Below are 10000 nucleotides of genomic sequence, written 5' to 3' on the forward strand. Positions count from 1 at the left end.
ATACCGCCCTAGTTCTAACCATAAACGATGCCAGCTAGCGATCCGCCGAAGTTCCTCCGATGACTCGGCGGGCAGCTTCCGGGAAACCAAAGCTTTTGGGTTCCGGGGGAAGTATGGTTGCAAAGCTGAAACTTAAAGGAATTGACGGAAGGGCACCACCAGGAGTGGAGCCTGCGGCTTAATTTGACTCAACACGGGAAACCTCACCAGGCCCGGACACCGGAAGGATTGACAGATTGATAGCTCTTTCTTGATTCGGTGGGTGGTGGTGCATGGCCGTTCTTAGTTGGTGGAGCGATTTGTCTGGTTAATTCCGATAACGAACGAGACTCTAGCCTGCTAAATAGACGTAACTTATGGTATCTCGAAGGCCCCCGGCTTCTGTCGGTGGGTTTTTACTACCAACGTACAAACAAATCTTCTTAGAGGGACAGGCGGCTTCTAGCCGCACGAGATTGAGCAATAACAGGTCTGTGATGCCCTTAGATGTTCTGGGCCGCACGCGCGCTACACTGAAGGAATCAGCGTGTTTTCCCTGGCCGAAAGGCCCGGGTAACCCGCTGAACCTCCTTCGTGCTAGGGATTGGGGCTTGCAATTTTTCCCCATGAACGAGGAATTCCCAGTAAGCGCGAGTCATAAGCTCGCGTTGATTACGTCCCTGCCCTTTGTACACACCGCCCGTCGCTACTACCGATTGAATGATTTAGTGAGGTCTTCGGACTGGTGCGCGGCAATGTTGTTGCATTGCCGATGTTGCCGGGAAGATGACCAAACTTGATCATTTAGAGGAAGTAAAAGTCGTAACAAGGTTTCCGTAGGTGAACCTGCGGAAGGATCATTAACGAGCAAAATACACTACAAGAACTGACCGAAAGAAGGAAACATGAGAAATATAAGGAGTGGAGCGAAAGATAATATAAAAAGGAGCGAAAGATACATACATATATATATAAGTGTACGAGTTCAATTTCTGCACACACTCGATACACAAGAGAAATAATATTATATATACAGAGGAGGAAGGAGCGATAAACGTGCAACAACGCTTCCTCGTGAAAAATACTTGAACGATCATGCACAGAGAGGTATCTCGATACCTGCTTTGCTGTATGACTAGACGGCTTACGCGCGGAGAGTTCATCTCCCGTCCGTCGGAAATTTCGAACGGCTTACGCGCGGAGAAATACACTTCTCCCGTCCGTCGAAATTTTTTTTTTTTACTTTGAACAAGGCGCATAGAGCCCGCCGAACCACGATTTCCGTGCGTCTTACATCTTTCGACGATGGGACGATCCACGCGAAGAGTTGTTTCGTGCTCGCGCGAGGTGCGATAGCGTCGATTCGCTTTTCTGTACGGGGAGAAATAGAACGATGAGTTGACTTATCGGGTCTTCGTTGGAATTACCGTCGCTGGCATTGTAAACTCCAGATGACCTTGTGATTCCTTCGTCGGGCACTGGTAAAGGGTGGCGATGATTCGTTCTATAATAGAAATACCCGTCGTAGCGATTCGGCCGAGACACCCGCCACGAAACACTCTCTCGTCGTGGAATCCCCGCGTCGGAGAGTAAAACGCGCGAAGGCTTACTATGAGAGAAGAAATAGTATATGCCGGTGGTTCGCGTGTGTAGGCTCTATACGAAATTGCGATTCAAGAGAGTAGGAAAAGACGCGATGAACCACGATTTCCGTGCGTCTTACGTCTCTCGACGATGGGACGATCCACGCGAAGAGTTGTTACGTGCTCGCGCGAGGTGCGATAGCGTCGATTCGCTTTTCTGTACGGGGAGAAATAGAACGATGAGCTGACTTATCGGGTCTTCGTTGGAATTACCGTCGCTGGCATTGTAAACTCCAGATGACCTTGTGATTCCTTCGTCGGGCACTGGTAAAGGGTGGCGATGATTCGTTCTATAATAGAAATACCCGTCGTAGCGTTTCGGCCTAGTCACCCGCCACGAAACACTCTCTCGTCGTGGAATCCCCGCGTCGGAGAGTAAAACGCCGAAGGCTTACTTATGAAACTTACGTCTCTCGACGATGGGACGATCCACGCGAAGAGTTGTTACGTGCACGCGTATGGTGCGATTGCGTCGATTCGCTTTTCTGTACGGGGAGCAATAGAACGTTGAGTTGACTTATCGGGTCTTCGTTGGAATTACCGTCGCTGGCATTGTAAACTCCAGATGACCTTGTGATTCCTTCGTCGGGCACTGGTAAAGGGTGGCGATGATGCGTTCTATAATAGAAATACCCGTCGTAGCGTTTCTTCCGAGTCAACCCGCTCACGAAACACTCTCTCGTCGTGGAATCCCCGCGTCGGAGAGTAAAACGCGAATTCATAGTATGGAAACTTACGTCTCTCGACGATGGGACGATCCACGCGAAGAGTTGTTACGTGCACGCGTATGGTGCGATTGCGTCGATTCGCTTTTCTGTACGGGGAGTAATAGAACGTTGAGTTGACTTATCGGGTCTTCGTTGGAATTACCGTCGCTGGCATTGTAAACTCCAGATGACCTTGTGATTCCTTCGTCGGGCACTGGTAAAGGGTGGCGATGATGCGTTCTATAATAGAAATACCCGTCGTAGCGTTTCTTCCGAGTCAACCCGCTCACGAAACTCTCTCTCGTCGTGGAATCCCCGCGTCGGAGAGTAAAACGCGAATTCATACTATGAAAACTTACGTCTCTCGACGATGGGACGATCCACGCGAAGAGTTGTTTACGGGCACGCGTATGGTGCGATTGCGTCGATTCGCTTTTCTGTACGGGGAGAAATAGAACGTTGAGTTGACTTATCGGGTCTTCGTTGGAATTACCGTCGCTGGCATTGTAAACTCCAGATGACCTTGTGATTCCTTCGTCGGGCACTGGTAAAGGGTGGCGATGATGCGTTCTATAATAGAAATACCCGTCGTAGCGTTTCTTCCGAGTCAACCCGCTCACGAAACTCTCTCTCGTCGTGGAATCCCCGCGTCGGAGAGTAAAACGCGAATTAATACTATGAAAACTTACGTCTCTCGACGATGGGACGATCCACGCGAAGAGTTGTTTACGTGCACGCGTATGGTGCGATTGCGTCGATTCGCTTTTCTGTACGGGGAGAAATAGAACGTTGAGTTGACTTATCGGGTCTTCGTTGGAATTACCGTCGCTGGCATTGTAAACTCCAGATGACCTTGTGATTCCTTCGTCGGGCACTGGTAAAGGGTGGCGATGATGCGTTCTATAATAGAAATACCCGTCGTAGCGTTTCTTCCGAGTCAACCCGCTCACGAAACTCTCTCTCTCGTCGTGGAATCCCCGCGTCGGAGAGTAAAACGCCGAAGGCTTACTATGAAACTTACGTCTCTCGACGATGGGACGATCCACGCGAAGAGTTGTTACGTGCACGCGTATGGTGCGATTGCGTCGATTCGCTTTTCTGTACGGGGAGTAATAGAACGTTGAGTTGACTTATCGGGTCTTCGTTGGAATTACCGTCGCTGGCATTGTAAACTCCAGATGACCTTGTGATTCCTTCGTCGGGCACTGGTAAAGGGTGGCGATGATGCGTTCTATAATAGAAATACCCGTCGTAGCGTTTCTTCCGAGTCAACCCGCTCACGAAACTCTCTCTCGTCGTGGAATCCCCGCGTCGGAGAGTAAAACGCGAATTCATAGTATGGAAACTTACGTCTCTCGACGATGGGACGATCCACGCGAAGAGTTGTTACGTGCACGCGTATGGTGCGATTGCGTCGATTCGCTTTTCTGTACGGGGAGCAATAGAACGTTGAGTTGACTTATCGGGTCTTCGTTGGAATTACCGTCGCTGGCATTGTAAACTCCAGATGACCTTGTGATTCCTTCGTCGGGCACTGGTAAAGGGTGGCGATGATGCGTTCTATAATAGAAATACCCGTCGTAGCGTTTCTTCCGAGTCAACCCGCTCACGAAACTCTCTCTCGTCGTGGAATCCCCGCGTCGGAGAGTAAAACGCGAATTCATAGTATGGAAACTTACGTCTCTCGACGATGGGACGATCCACGCGAAGAGTTGTTACGTGCACGCGTATGGTGCGATTGCGTCGATTCGCTTTTCTGTACGGGGAGCAATAGAACGTTGAGTTGACTTATCGGGTCTTCGTTGGAATTACCGTCGCTGGCATTGTAAACTCCAGATGACCTTGTGATTCCTTCGTCGGGCACTGGTAAAGGGTGGCGATGATGCGTTCTATAATAGAAATACCCGTCGTAGCGTTTCTTCCGAGTCAACCCGCTCACGAAACTCTCTCTCGTCGTGGAATCCCCGCGTCGGAGGGTAAAACGCGATATATAATAGTATATGCCAGTGGTTCGCGCGCGTCGTCTCTGAGATACGCGGTCGACAGAGTTCCGAAAACACGTGATGTGCCACGATTTCCGTGCGTCTTACATCTTTCGACGATGGGACGATCCACGCGAAGAGAACGTTCGTGCTTGCGTGAGGTGCAACAGCGTCGATTCGCTTTTCTGTACGGGGAGAAATAGAACGTTGAGTTGACTTATCGGGTCTTCGTTGGAATTACCGTCGCTGGCATTGTAAACTCCAGATGACCTTGTGATTCCTTCGTCGGGCACTGGTAAAGGGTGGCGATGATTCGTTCTATAATAGTAATACCCGTCGTAGCGTTTCGACCGATGTCACCCGCCACGAAAGTCTCTCTCGACGTGGAAACCCCGCGCCGAAGAGTAAACGCGAAGGCTTACCATACGAAAGAAAACGGTATTATACGCCTGTGGTATGTGCGTCTCGGCTCTGTGATACGCGATCGGCAGAGTTACAAAAAAACGTTGATGGGCCACGATTTCCGTGCGTCTTACATCTTTCGACGATGGGACGATCCACGCGAAGAGTAGTTACGTGCTCGCGCGAGGTGCGATAGCGTCGATTCGCTTTTCTGTACGGGGAGAAATAGAACGATGAGTTGACTTATCGGGTCTTCGTTGGAATTACCGTCGCTGGCATTGTGAACTCCAGATGACCTTGTGATTCCTTCGTCGGGCACTGGTAAAGGGTGGCGATGATTCGTTCTATAATAGAAATACCCGTCGTAGCGATTCGGCCGAGTCACCCGCCACGAAACTCTCTCTCGTCGTGGAATCCCCATGTCGGAGAGTAAAACGCGAAGGCTAACTATATATAAGAAATATATAGTATTATTTATGCCTGTGGTTCTCCGTTTGCCCTACTCTCAGATACGCGACTCGGAGAGTTACGAATAATCGTGATGGACCACGATTTCTGTACGTCTTACATCTTTCGACGATGGGACGATCCACGCGAAGAGATCATTCCTGCTTGCGTGAGGTGCGATAGCGCCGATTCGCTTTTCTGTACGGGGAGAAATAGAACGATGAGTTGACTTATCGGGTCTTCGTTGGAATTACCGTCGCTGGCATTGTAAACTCCAGATGACCTTGTGATTCCTTCGTCGGGCACTGGTAAAGGGTGGCGATGATTCGTTCTATAATAGAAATACCCGTCGTAGCGATTCGGCCGTGTCACCCGCCACGAAAATCTCTCTCGTCGTGGAATCCCCGCGTCGTAGAGTAAACGCGAAGGCTTGCTATAGAAGACTATAGTTTATACGCCTGTGGTTCACCGGTTGCCTGCTCTCCGGGGTACGCGATCGCGCAGGAGTTACGGAAGAACTTGATGGGCCACGATCTCCAAGCGGCTATATCTTTCGACGATGGGACGATTCACGCGAAGAGAACGTTCGTGCATGCGTGAGGTGCGATAGCGTTGATTCGCTTGTCTGTACGGGGAGAAATAGAACGATGAGTTGACTTATCGGGTCTTCGTTGGAATTACCGTCGCTGGCATTGTAAACTCCAGATGACCTTGTGATTCCTTCGTCGGGCACTGGTAAAGGGTGGCGATGATTCGTTCTATAATAGAAATACCCGTCGTAGCGTTTCGACCGATGTCACCCGCCACGAAATTCTCTCTCGTCGTGGAATCCCCGCGTCGGAGAGTAACCGCCGAAGGCTTGCTATAGAAGACTATAGTTTATACGCCTGTGGTTCACCGGTTGCCGGCTCTCCGGGGCACGCGATCGCGCGAAGGTTACGGAGGGACGTGAAGCGCCCGAGCAATGAAACGTCCGCAGGAGGAAACGAGCAACCGCCGAACATTGTTTCGCGACGTTTCCATAATGTATTGTCGTTTCGCTCGCATCCCGCTTCTTTCCCCTAGTTTCCTCGACGCGTAGTTTCGCAGCCTTAGTGGACGAATCATTCTCGATTCGAGGAAAGATATGCAGTGGGGCGTGCAATGAGCCCGCCAGAGACCACGATCTCCAATGCGTCTTTACATCTTTCGACGATGGGATGATCCACGCGAAGAGAACGTTCGTGCTTGCGCGAGGTGCGTTAGCGTCGATTCGCTTTTCTGTACGGGGAGAAATAGAACGATGAGTTGACTTATCGGGTCTTCGTTGGAATTACCGTCGCTGGCATTGTAAACTCCAGATGACCTTGTGATTCCTTCGTCGGGCACTGGTAAAGGGTGGCGATGATTCGTTCTATAATAGAAATACCCGTCGTAGCGATTCGGCCGAGTCACCCGCCACGAAACTGTCTCTCTTTCGTCGTGGAAACCCCGCGTCGGAGAGTAAAACGCGCGAAGGCTGTGACTGTAACATATATATATACAGTATACAATGCCTGTGGTTTTTGCGCGTGTCGGCTCTTCGGTATACGCGATCGGCCAGAGTTACGGAGGGACGGTGAAGCGCACGAGAAATTGAAACGGCCGCACGATTGGAACCGAGCAACCGTCGAACATTGTTTCGCGACGTTTCCATAATGCGTTTTCGTTTCGCTCGCATACCGCTTCTTTTCCCCTAGTCTCTGAGACGCGTTTTCGAGCCGTTCTTCTACTATCGATTCTCGTAGAGAGAAGGGACCGGGTAGTCTGGAAGTGGAACCCGCATCTTGCGTGTACCGTACACGGAATTGAGAGGACCGGCCGTGAAGCTCGTTTTAAAGCCGTGCGTCTGACACCCAACTCTTGCGCGCCAATTTCGCGGCAAGAGATAATATGGGACGAATGACCGGCAAAGAGCCAGCTGTGAAGTCTGTTTTTTTAATCGAATCCGTGGACGTGTGTATGCCGTAGCGTCGCTCGTCGTGTTCGTTCATGGTCGTTCCGAGAGAAAGAACGAAAGCGGTAACGAAGGGACCGGCCGTGAAGCTCGTTTTAAAGCCGCGCGTCTGACACCCAACTCTTGCGCGCCAATTTCGCGGCAAGAGATAACATGGGACGAATGACCGGCAAAGAGCCAGCTGTGAAGTCTTTTTTCATTATTTGCTTTCAATCGATCGATCGGTACGATTCGTGCAACGTTTCGCGCGATGCGACGCGAAAACATGCGCGCAACAATAGATGCGTCTGATCGGAAGAACGCGAGGGTCGACTGCACGCGATGGATTCAGTATCGGGTAGGATACAAAATATATCCCCGTCGTTTCCACGCGTGCGAGTCTTCTGCGTCTTTCGCGGGTTTTTGAATGCACTATACGCCCGGAACGTCGAGAAATATATACATATTACTTGAACGTTTTTCGTCTCGAAAGGCTTCGGTGTCGTCTCCAAGGCGACGCCTGAATCTCCTTCGCGCGCTGGTCGGAGATTCAGGTATCAACTTTTATCTTCTCTTTGAAAGAAGAGAGATATTAGGTCGAACAAATGAGAATAAAATTATATATGTGAAATATAAAATTTATACGATTACCCTGAACGGTGGATCACTTGGCTCGTGGGTCGATGAAGAACGCAGCTAATTGCGCGTCAACGTGTGAACTGCAGGACACATGAACATCGACATTTCGAACGCACATTGCGGTCCACGGATACAATTCCTGGACCACGCCTGGCTGAGGGTCGTTTACGTACCATACACTGCTTGCGTAGCTCTGTCAAATCCCCGCCGTCGTTCACCTCTTCGGATCGAACGTTTTTTTACCGAAGGGCGCAAAGAACGTTTCTGAGTCGGGTTAAGAGAAGGATGCTACGTACGAGCGAACGATGGGTGTCTCGTCGGCGTTTGTCGCGGACACGCGAAAATTCTGTGAATTTCACGGACAGTGTACGTTCTAGTTGTTGCAAAACGATCGGAATCGTTTGTATGGACTCGCGTGAGTGTTCGCGGCGTCGTGCGTCGTTCAATTACGACCGCCCGCGGATACCGCTCCACTGCGATATGGATCTGAGCGACAACTTTTTCGGCTGTTCGTGAGATGAACGGTTTCGTGTGTTTAGAAAAATTTTTTTTCCCGCGCTCCCGACGTCACCTGAAATGATGCGTCAGAGGTGAAAGAAAATATTAAGAAGTCGAGAGAGAGAGAGACTACACACGTTTTATTCATATTTTGTATACCGTGCGTGAGACGGATGTGCACGACACGTCGTATGTCGGTATATTACCGACTGGCCCCAGGGAGATTGTTTTCTTCCTCTCTTACGAATGAGATGTACGTTTCGGAGGATCGTCGTTACCGAAACACACGGCAAAACGAGACTTCTCGCAGCAGAACCTTTATACACAATACACATCGACTCTTTTTACCCCGAGAGAGAGAGAAAAGGTGTATTTCTTTTTTTTATTTTTCGAATTCGACGCACGAACGCTTTGACGACTGGAGAAAAACACGGTGTGTGTTAAAATCGTGCGGGACGAGCATGCGTATTCGTAACGGGTCGAATAGTTCTTATTCCCCGTCGTCGCGTGTCCTCGCTGGACCACCACCGTGCGCTTCCGCCACGTTCAGTTGAATTTCGAAATATATATATATAAAAAGAATCACCATATACTCTCTTTCGGGAGGTGTATTTTTATCGGTTTCTGCTATAGAGAAGAGACGGAGATCGTGTTGTGAGGTGTAACGTTTCTGTATCCCCGTTTCGGAGGATCGTCGTTATCGGCGGAACACACGTCAAAACGAGACTTCTCGCAGAACCTTTATACACAATACACATCGACTCTTTTACCCCGAGAGAGAGAAAAGGTGTTTTTCTTTTTTTTTTATTTTTCGAATTCGACGCACGAACGCTTTGACGACTGGAGAAAAACACGGTGTGTGTTAAAATCGTGCGGGACGAGCATGCGTATTCGTAACGGGTCGAATAGTTCTTATTCCCCGTCGTCGCGTGTCCTCGCTGGACCACCACCGTGCGCTTCCGCCACGTTCAGTTGTATTTCGAAATATATATATATATATAAAAAGAATCACCATATACTCTCTTTCGGGAGGTGTATTTTTATCGGTTTCTGCTATAGAGAAGAGACGGACGATCGTGTGTGACACCACGTGGTAACGTTTCCGTATCCCCGTAAAATACGTTTATCTTTTCTCGTAGAAAAGAGAGAGGAAGAGGCAGGAGCTCCTCTTTGGCGAGGCTTTCGAACGTCGCGTCCCGTCCGCCGGAATATAATGATATAAATATATAACCGCCGCCGACTTTGTGCGAAAGCGTTGAAACGAACGCGTCGGTCGCCCCATGGTGTGTGTTTGTCGTGTCTTCTTTTCCTCTTCTGCACTTCTCTTCACTGTCGATCGCGAGACCGCGCGAGATCCGCTTCGGTCGTCCAGTCCCCGAAAATTCTTCTCGGACGGGCGTTAAAGTTAACCGGAGCGCGAGATCGTCTAGCGAGAGTCTTTTTCGCGATCGAGTAAAATGTGATAGAAGAAGGAGAAGAGTGTAAAAAGAGAATATAGACACGCGACGCAGCAGAGACCACTGGTGAGGCGCATAAGACGCGTTCGCGAACGATTTTTCGCGACGATACGGAGTCGCGCGTGTCGCGGTATATTTATCATTTATATACGTTATAATATGAATATTGTTGTGTTCGAACGCACTCTCCTCTAGACTTTGTTTTTTTTGCCTTTGAGCGATTTTTATGAAATTCGATTGAATTTTCATACAATTCACGTTCACGACGACCTCAGAGTAGGCGAGATTACCC

The 10000-nt window shown here is 49.6% G+C and overlaps 1 non-coding gene and 1 pseudogene across 1 annotated transcript; both read left to right on the forward strand.

The window, feature by feature from the left end:
* The first annotated feature begins 7762 nt into the window (after positions 1 to 7762).
* LOC143176693 (5.8S ribosomal RNA) lies at positions 7763 to 7917 on the forward strand. The gene has a single exon (XR_013001212.1). It is a non-coding gene; the product is annotated as a 5.8S ribosomal RNA (ribosomal RNA).
* Positions 7918 to 9974: 2057 nt separating this feature from the next.
* LOC143176694 (large subunit ribosomal RNA) overlaps positions 9975 to 10000 on the forward strand; it is a 6480-nt pseudogene continuing 6454 nt past the window's right edge.

Source organism: Nomia melanderi, unplaced genomic scaffold (genome assembly GCF_051020985.1).
Source record: "Nomia melanderi isolate GNS246 unplaced genomic scaffold, iyNomMela1 scaffold0741, whole genome shotgun sequence".
In the NCBI taxonomy this organism is placed as follows: domain Eukaryota; kingdom Metazoa; phylum Arthropoda; class Insecta; order Hymenoptera; family Halictidae; genus Nomia; species Nomia melanderi.